Source organism: Cheilinus undulatus, linkage group 12 (assembly GCF_018320785.1).
Source record: "Cheilinus undulatus linkage group 12, ASM1832078v1, whole genome shotgun sequence".
NCBI lineage: Eukaryota > Metazoa > Chordata > Actinopteri > Labriformes > Labridae > Cheilinus > Cheilinus undulatus.
In genome coordinates, this window is record NC_054876.1 from 33,184,416 (window position 1) to 33,193,852 (window position 9,437).

Below are 9,437 nucleotides of genomic sequence, written 5' to 3' on the forward strand. Positions count from 1 at the left end.
TTGGTCATGCTTAAATTCATTTTTACGCTTCCCGTGTGCTGTTATTTCCATGTCGTCTCGGGCTCTGCTTTGGGGTTGGCTGACTGAAGCGATACACGCTGAAGGGTTTTCTTGTAGGGCAAAAAGAACACGGCCAGTGTTATTTGTAGGCAGACTTGTGCTGCTGGTGCTTGACGGAGAACTAAGGCAGAGCTGCAGAATACTTAAGTAGTCCTTTGCTATGCATTGCCCCTTGGGCTGATAAGTTTCATCAGTGGGAAGTAGTTAGGTCAATTGGGCTTAAAATGCACTTTTTAAAGTGTTTGACTGGGATGCCAAGGTTGAGGATGGATCCAGCCTGCATGCACATATGCTGATGAAATGTTTCATGATTAGACATAGCAACATTTTATTTTATTGCTAAATCATATATAAATACCAACAGCTTTTGTACAACCTCTTTTCTCTAAAAGTTGGGACAGCTTACAAAACTTAAATAAAAACAGAAATATGATATTTTTAGGCAAAAATCATGGTATGATTTTTAAAAAATAGCACAAAGACACATCAGATGCTGGAATTTTATAGTTTTTTGGAGTCATTTCAAATTTGATACAAGCAACACATTTCTAAAAAGTTGGGACAGGGTCATGCTGTTCAACAGTTTGGGACCTCTTGTGTCATTTCCAATATTTCATAATAATAATTCCAAATATTTTCAGTTGCTGATCATTAAGGAGTGCAGCCAGGTCAGTCAAATAACACCTGGACTCTTTTTACTGCAGAGCCATGCTGTTGTAACACGTGCACTATGGTTTGGCATTGTTTTGCTGAAACAAGCGAAGCTTTTCTTAAAAAAACATGCATTCAGTTTTGCAGCACAAAACTTGATTTTGTTCGGAGAATTATTCTTGAATTGTTGTTGCACTACTTTTTACAACAGCACTGCGTTTTACAGTTCAATAATCCTTTGCTTTCCTTCCTTCAGGAAGACTGAGCCTCCATGGGACACTCATAATTTAGACCTATCAATCAGTAACAATAATCTTTGCTGCAAAGTAATATTAAACAAGTATTCAAAGACAAGTTGTTTTAAAGATGAGGCTGAGAGGGGTAGGAGGAGCTTGATACTGAGTTTAGAGACAGCCCACAGGTGCAGGTGATCAGGGGATGATGATTGTATGGAGGTCAAACAGTGCCACAAAGGAACTGATGCCATGGGAGTGCCCTAAAGAAATCCAAACAGAATTGGTTCTATACAGAACACTTTCTGAACATTACAATACCACCATAAATACACCACATTCCAAATTATTATGCAAATTGGATTTAAGTGTCATAAACCTTCAAATTTTTGTTTTTTTAATGAAACTCATAGATGATATTGTGTCTCAGAGCTCATTGGATCACTGAAATTAATCTCCTGACACCTGTTATAATTAGTTTGCCAGGTGAGCCCAATCAAAGGAAAAATACTTAAGACGGACATTCCACATTATTAAGTAGGCCACAGGTTTCAAGCAATATAGGAAAGAAAAGAATCTCTCTGCTGCCAAAAAGTGTCAAATAGTGCAATACCTTGCCAATTAGATATTTCATGAAAACTTAAGTGTGATCATCATACTGTGAAGAAATCTGTGGCTGATTCAGAGCACAGACAGGTCTGTGCAGAGAAAGGCATAATGAGCCAGACAAATTTATCGGATTAAGATAGCAGATGCTAAAATGCCATTACAAAGCAGCAAACAGGTATTTGAAGCTGCTGGTGCCCCTGGAGTCCTACCAACCTCAAGGTGTAAGATCCTCCAAAGGCTTGCAGTGGTGTATAAACCTACAATTCAGCCACCCCTATCCAATACTTACAAGCAGAAACGGTTGCAGTGGGCCCAGAAATACATGAAGACTCATTTTCAAACAGTCTTGTTTACTGATGAGTGCTGTGCAACCCTGGATGGTCCAGATGGAGGGGTAGTGGATGGTTGGTGGATGGCCACCATGTACCAACAAGGCTGTGACGTCAGAAAGGAGGTGGCAAAGTCATGTTCTGGGCCGGAATCATGGGGAGAGAGCTGGTAGGCCCTTTTAGGGTTCCTTGAATGTGTGAAAACTGACCTCGGCCAAGCATATACAGTTTCTGACTGATCATTTTCTTGGTACAAAAAGAAGAACTGTGCCCTCTGTAGCAAAATTATCTTCATGCATGACAATGCACCATCTCATGCTGCAAAGAATACCTCTGTGTCATTGGCTGCCTTAGGCATAAAAGGAGGGAAACTCACGGTGTGACCCCCATCCTCCCCTGACCTCAACCCTATTGAGAACCTTTGAAGCATCCTCAAGCTAAAGATCTATGAGGGTGGGAGGCAGGTCACATCAAAACAGCAGCTCTGGGAGGATATTCTGGCATCTTGCAAAGAAATTCATGCAAAAACTCTCCAAAAACTCACAAGTTCAATGGATGCAAGAATAGTGAAGGTGATATCAAAGAAGAGGTACTTTGTTAACATGTAACTTGGCAAGATGTTTTTGATTTAAATAGCATTTGATTTCAGTAAATATGACTTCCTAATGCTGCAAATTCAACAAATGACCATTTTCAGTCCTTTACAACCTATAAGATGTTTTAAAACTCTGTTGTGCACAATAATGTGAAACAGTGCATTTTTAGTTTTATTTTTTTGAAAATAATTGTTATCATTAAGAAGTTTGAATTATGCTCTAACGGCTGATGACTGGAAGAATATTCTGCCATTTGCATTAATACTTAGCAAAATAAGAGAAAAATGTAATTTGCATAATAATTTGGAACGCAGTGTATATACATTGTCTTAATGTTTTTAAAATCACCACATTCTGTTTTCATTTACAATTTACACAATGTCCCAACTTTTTTGGAAAAAGGGGGTAAAAGATAAAATAATACACTAGTATTTCTTTTTCTGTTACCCCAAACTGTCTAGCAAATTCATGCACTTGTGTTTTTTTATTTCCAGCTTCTCAAAATATAAAGTTTTCTTTAAATCTAGTTGCTTTGCTTCTTCCTCACAGTCTTTTAAAAAGAGCACACTCAGCCACCTGCTCCTCGGTGTCCTCCATCGCTGCTATAATATGGCAGCGGTAATAGAAAACCATAAAAGGCCTGTGCCTGATGACAGAGTAATAACAGTAGATTTAAACTGTGGCAGAGCAGACAGCCTCTCCCAGCCATTAATGACCAGTACAAATGCATGTCCTGTAAGTTAAGGTTAATAATCATTGTTTATTACATTCATTATTTTAAAATAACAAATGTTCATGAATGGGTTATTGTAAGTTGAGTGCAACTGAGGAAATCAAAGAGATAGATGTGACGTTCTCTACTTTTGTTTGGTACAAATGAACATGAGAAATTCCTGTGGTTACATTCAAGCGATTCTGCTCTGATTTGTTTCAGTTATGGGGACATGTTAGAGAGGCAGAGAGAGGGAGATGGAAGGAAGCCGGGGAGACTATAGCTACACAGAAGCAAATAAAACATCCATGTGATAATCAGTTCAGCAGGGCTAATATTAGCAGAGTCCTACTGATTCAGCACATGCACAAAGCGCACACAAAATTACATTAAACTATTTCCAGAGCCAAGCAGCTGCCTGTAGTGCTGAGGAGTTTAGGACCAGCCTCCTACAATCAGATAGGAATGCTAATAGGTTCACATTTAGGACAGAAAAATGAGAGCTATCCTGGCAGGGCTAATTAAGAGGTAACCAATCACATGTGAGGGCTGGAGCAGTTAGTGATCTGACTGGTCGTGGACAATTAGCTGCTAATTAGCCTGTCTAGCACATCAGTTGAATTTTCAGTAGGTCAGCGGTGGATGGCTTATTGATCGGCAATATCTCAAACACTTGTAGGGTCATAATCATCACCAGGTTTATAAACACAGCAAAGATGTCTGTCTAGAGTGCTGAAAGACACTTAAATACCTTAATACTGATGTTGATAACAAGCTCCCATTTGGTGAAAATAGACATGTAGCTGAAAATGAAGAAAGCAGACACTGCTCTTCATCTAGGCAGATTTACACTCGTGCTAAATTCCTTCCATTTCTTGATGATGGATTTAATTGAACACAAGGGGATGTTCAATAACTTGGATTTTTATCTATCCATCCCATAACTTATACTTCTCAATAACCTTTTTTCTGTGTTGCTTAGTGTTCCTGTTGTCTTCACAGTGTAATAGTAGCCAGGAATACTGATTAACCAGTTACTGGACTGTTGAATGAGGTCAGTCACTTTAAAGGGGGTGAATATTTATTTTATATTACATAATTTCATTTATTTGTCATTACTTAGTACAAGTTTGTTTTCAGTTTGACATTAAAGGGTTTATTTTGTATTTCTTTGGTTGAAATAAAAAAAAAACAAATTTTATTGACCATGATTGATAGGGTTAGGGTTATAAAATATAAAAGGGTTAAACATCTAAGGCGGTGAATACTGTTTATAGACACTGTATGCGTGTGTTTTAAACTTATAATAGGTTTAACTAATTCTGAAGAAAATCACATAACTAAAAACTGGTTATTAATATTGTCCTTGATGCGTACCCGTAGGCAGGGCTTGACATTTACACCCGCCAACTAGTCAAATGCGGGTGGATTTCGGCCATGGTGGGTAGCAGCGTGAGTCTAACTAGCCACGATGGCGGGTTGATCTAGGCTTGTTACAGAGAGACTGTTCGGCACATAAAAGCTCAAATTTCCCTTCAAAATAACTGAAGTGACTGGTCTCTTCATTCATACGCTTTTACGCAGCACCAAGGGCTTTGATGCTGTATGATACACATAAACATGACACCCACACACACATATACTGATACACACTCGCACTGAGGTGTTCGTAATGTAGACTGAAGGCTTCTATCTGTTTAGGGAAAATGTTTCAGAATGTTGGAGGATAAAGTCATACCTGAACTTTCTCCTTCTGCTTTAAAGCGCCTTTCTATCCATCGGGGATCAGCACGTCGGCACTGTTTATGTGTGTATGCTCCAGCTGTGTGTCTGTCACTCGTACGAGCCAGGGTGTGCAGTGTTTGATTAATACTCCATCTACATTCTGTTTGTTGAGGGCGATCTAAATGATAAAACCTCTGAACATTAGCGCATACTTTAAAAGTTATAGAAACCATTTAAACGTTTGTATATTCAGGGTATAATTATAGATTTGCCTTGTATCAATAATTAACGGATATAAAAGACGAGAAAAACTCTTTAAAACTTTAAATCAGTTCACTGAGGCAGTGAGAAAATCAGGGGCAGAAGGATTAAAGTCTGTAACTGATCACTTTGGAGTCCAAGAGAATTCAACTAAATGGTGATTTGTTTTGCTTCTTATACATCAGACAGTCCAGTTGTTTAATGTTCTCCAGATGTGAGCTTTGACTCTTAATGACTGTCTCTAACAGTGAAGTATGACACATATCTCTGTAGTGTGCTATGTACAGGGAGAAGTGCTTCATTAAGAGGAGAGCTGATATTGATCGTATTGATCACGTGAGCATGTGTGTCATATCATACCCTTTGTACATAACTCATATAGCTCATAGTTTCAAACACCAAAATTGAGGCTAGTGGAAATACCAAGTGGCTAGTAAGTTTGCAGAACCACTAGCCACCGTGGCTGGTGAGCAAAAAAGTTAATGCCGTAGAAGCTTGGGATGCTAAAAAGCTCACTTCTCTAGATTGAGATACTAAGAGTGATGCAAGCAGAAAAATGCATAGAGCTTTGAATGTTGTGTTGCTGATTTTCAAAATAAAGCTGATTCTGATCGTCAGAGCATGAACTTGTAGATTCAGGATTCTGTGTGAGGGTAGTGGGTAGGTTAAAAAATTACCTTCTGTTGTATTCACAGAGAACAATGTCATCAATTGTATTTAGCTATTTGACACTCTTTGAAAGCTAATTGGAATAAGAATTCAAAGGACTCACATCAGAATTTTATGATTTAAATATCGAAATTGGTCAGTAAATAATATAGAATAAAATGTTTGTATTTTCTTAACATTAATTCAACTTGATTGTATATACAGTAGTCCAATACGAGAAACTGTGAACTGATATGTCAGTGGCTGTGGTTGAGTTCACAGGTGACTCTCTAGGTTGGTGGTCATGGGATGGGGCCCACTCTAACACTCTGAAGTTGGCAGCTGCCAGTGAGAGGTTGCAAAGAAATGGAGTTAGTTAAAACATGGGCCGTCAGCATGAATTGCAATTGATTAAGGTCCATCATTGGAGCATTGAATACTTTTAATCACAATTAGTTGTGGCATTTCCCTGCAGCCACGGAGATTTAGAGCAAGGGTTAAAGGGAACTTATTGTGCCGCCCCCCCAATGTAAACTTGTCTTAAAAGGGTAAAATATGTGACCTTTAAACTTTTCAATCACTAAATTATCTTATACTTTTCCCATTTACTGAACTCAGTTTCATGGGACTGGTTTGTATTACTGACTTGAGTAAATGTAGCATTTCATTTCTTAAGAATATGCAGAAATCTGGCAGTAAACAATAAGCATGGGTTTATTTATGTCCATCCAGCCTTGCTCATAGTGATGAGAACGTCTCCTCTGTTATTTGCATAAAAGATAGGCGAGTGAATTCCACATTGAGGTCATCACTGAAGATACATTGAAACAACTGCACATACTAAGAGCAGTTGTTGTCTGAATGCCCAACATGGATGTGTAATACCACATAAACACAACAGCTATGTTTAATTGTTTTGCTGAACAGGGAATTTCCCCTGAGGGGAAGGTTATATTGATGGTTAACTTAATAAACTTATATCACATTTTTCATATTAATCATCTGTTTCCTGGTGCTTTAAGGACAATTAGTGTTTTTTTGTTTGTTTGTTTTGTTTTTTTGTTTTTTTTTTGATGACTAGCATCCATCCCTAGAAAATTATTTGTGCCCTCAAATTCAGTAGTTTAACAACATTTAACCCAGGTCTCCATCTGTCATATCAGATAGGTTCCAGCACTGTGAGTGTATTTATTCATCTAATTCATTAGAGTAATTAAAGATGGCACATTAATAATCCCTGTGAGATCTCTCATTTATTCAATTTTTAAATTACCCATTAATTAAAAGTTACTTGTCTGATCTGCAACACAAGCCAGAAAATCCAACAATTAAAGTTTGATTTTTTTTAAGTCTCTTAAAATAGATCAGATCCCTTTGTTTTTTTGTTTTTTTTTTGGTCAGATTTACTCAAGTCTTGTATCCCTCCAGGTCATGTTTCAGGCTTATGCTGCCATCTTCTGGTGAATAGAGGCCTTTGTTTTGAAAAGAAAGGGGACTTTACTGTAGTTCATAACATTTGCACTACTGCTTAATCAAGCAGATAATGAGCAATAAGATCCTGGGCTGTCCGTGTGAGTGTTTGTGTGTCAAAACGTGTGAGGGATGGGATTTCAAGATAAATATTTATGCCTGACAAACAGATCAATGGCTATTAAAAAGGTCAAGGGCAGATGATGATGGATGCTGGCTGTATGTATTGATCAATTCTGACCGCAGTAATGAATTACAAATGCACACACATACACACGACAGAGCAAATGATAGGGATTAATTCATTGATCATGCTTAATCTGTCATAATTAATTCCATAGGAACAAGTGTGATGAGAGCGGGCCTTCATTAAATAGATAAATTATTCAACACGAGGAGGAGGTGGACCCGAGATAAATGAGCGTGGGAGACTGGTGCCAGCAGTCACTGAGGCTAATTACAGTCTTTTCTTGGAAACTAGCGCAGGTTAACTTACAGTAGAAGTGTTATGGAGATACCTTAGAAGTGTAATTTGATGCTCAGGTTAACATGACAGTTCATAGAGGTACTCAGACGTCATTATTAGACGAATGTGAATAAAGTTTGGGATTGAAGATCTTAAATGTCACACTTGTTGACCTATACTTTGCAGCTTTTCATTTTAAGTAGAGCAGGAGCTGAATCAAATCTTTAACTGGACATTTAGTCCTAACTCCCCCACAGCTGTTTGCACATTTCTTCAGTTCAGAAAGTCATCATTAGGTCTGCTTAAAATTCAGTGCTTATGTGGTATTGCTGCTGTTTGATGCTCATTTATACATTACATTGCATTTTCTGGCTTTATTGGTCTGTTTTTAACGCTGAATTGAATGTTTATGTAGTTATTATGTTTAGGTTTGTTTTTATATAAACTGAATTAATAGCATTGTAGTTCCATTTAAATCTCCTTTACATCCATATGTTTTCTCCATAGTTATATTATGCTTAATTTTTTAAGTAACAATGTAAAAAAAATGGAAGTCAAACTACCCATGGTTTGTTGTTCTCAGCTTATCTTTTACTCAGAGGCTTGTATTTTTTGTTTTTATCCCTCTCCAGCTGTAAGCCCTGCCAACAGGGAGGTGGAACAGGCAACCCCAGACTCTCAGAGAGGGCATATGTAGATAACAAGTGAGACCAATGGGCTTTCTTCTCCCTCAGCCCCAGTAAATCAAGGCGTGCTTCAAGGCTCTGTCCTTGGAGTGCTTCTTTTTTACATTACATGCCCTCTCTTTGTCACAATATCCACAAATACGGTCTCAGCTTCCATTGCTGGTGACACAGCAAATCTTTCCAATGATTCGCAAAGCATTTAAGAAGGGTCTGGCTGCAGACTGTTCATCTGAGATGCCGTCTATTTCATAAGGGAAATACGCGCTAAAACCTTCTAAATAAAATCGGTTAAACTTCCATTCTGGGTTAGGGTAAAGGTTAAGGTAATTGTTAGGATGCCAGAAGTTTTAAGCTAAAAACTTGACCTGCAAGACTTGATAGGATACTTAATAAAGCCATTGGACAGTCCGCTTACAGGACAAAAGCTAATCCTCCATGAAAACATTCGTACGTAGTAAACATAGCTTACTGGGCTCCTTTAGCCACATAAGCTACATAGATAGCATAGCTAGGTAGCTAAGAAAGCTACAAAGCTAATGTAGCTACAGCTAAGCTTACAAAGCAGCTACATAAGCTCCATAGCTATGTTAGTTTGAGCTGCATTTGCTAAAGCTCCCGTTGCTAAAGCTAACTTAGCTCTGTTTGTTTAGCTACTTCTAAAACGGGTCTATACATGATTTAGGTGTCAGATAAAACACTTTCTGGCATTGCTGAAGAAGTAGGCATTTTACATTTTCCACAGCTGACACTGTCAGTGAGTAATACATTTTACAGTTAAAGAAGCCTGCACACGTACTGGCCGTATCAACAAAAAGATAAAGAACATGCTTGGTACACAGGTGGGCGACAAATTCAACACAAACCTGAAGTTCCTTGTGGGAACTTTAAAAAACATAGTCCAGTGAACTCCAGTGATGTACAGTAGATCATTTTTTGTCAGTAGTGACCATTAAAGTCCCAATATTAGGTGCTTAGGATCTGTATTTTTACC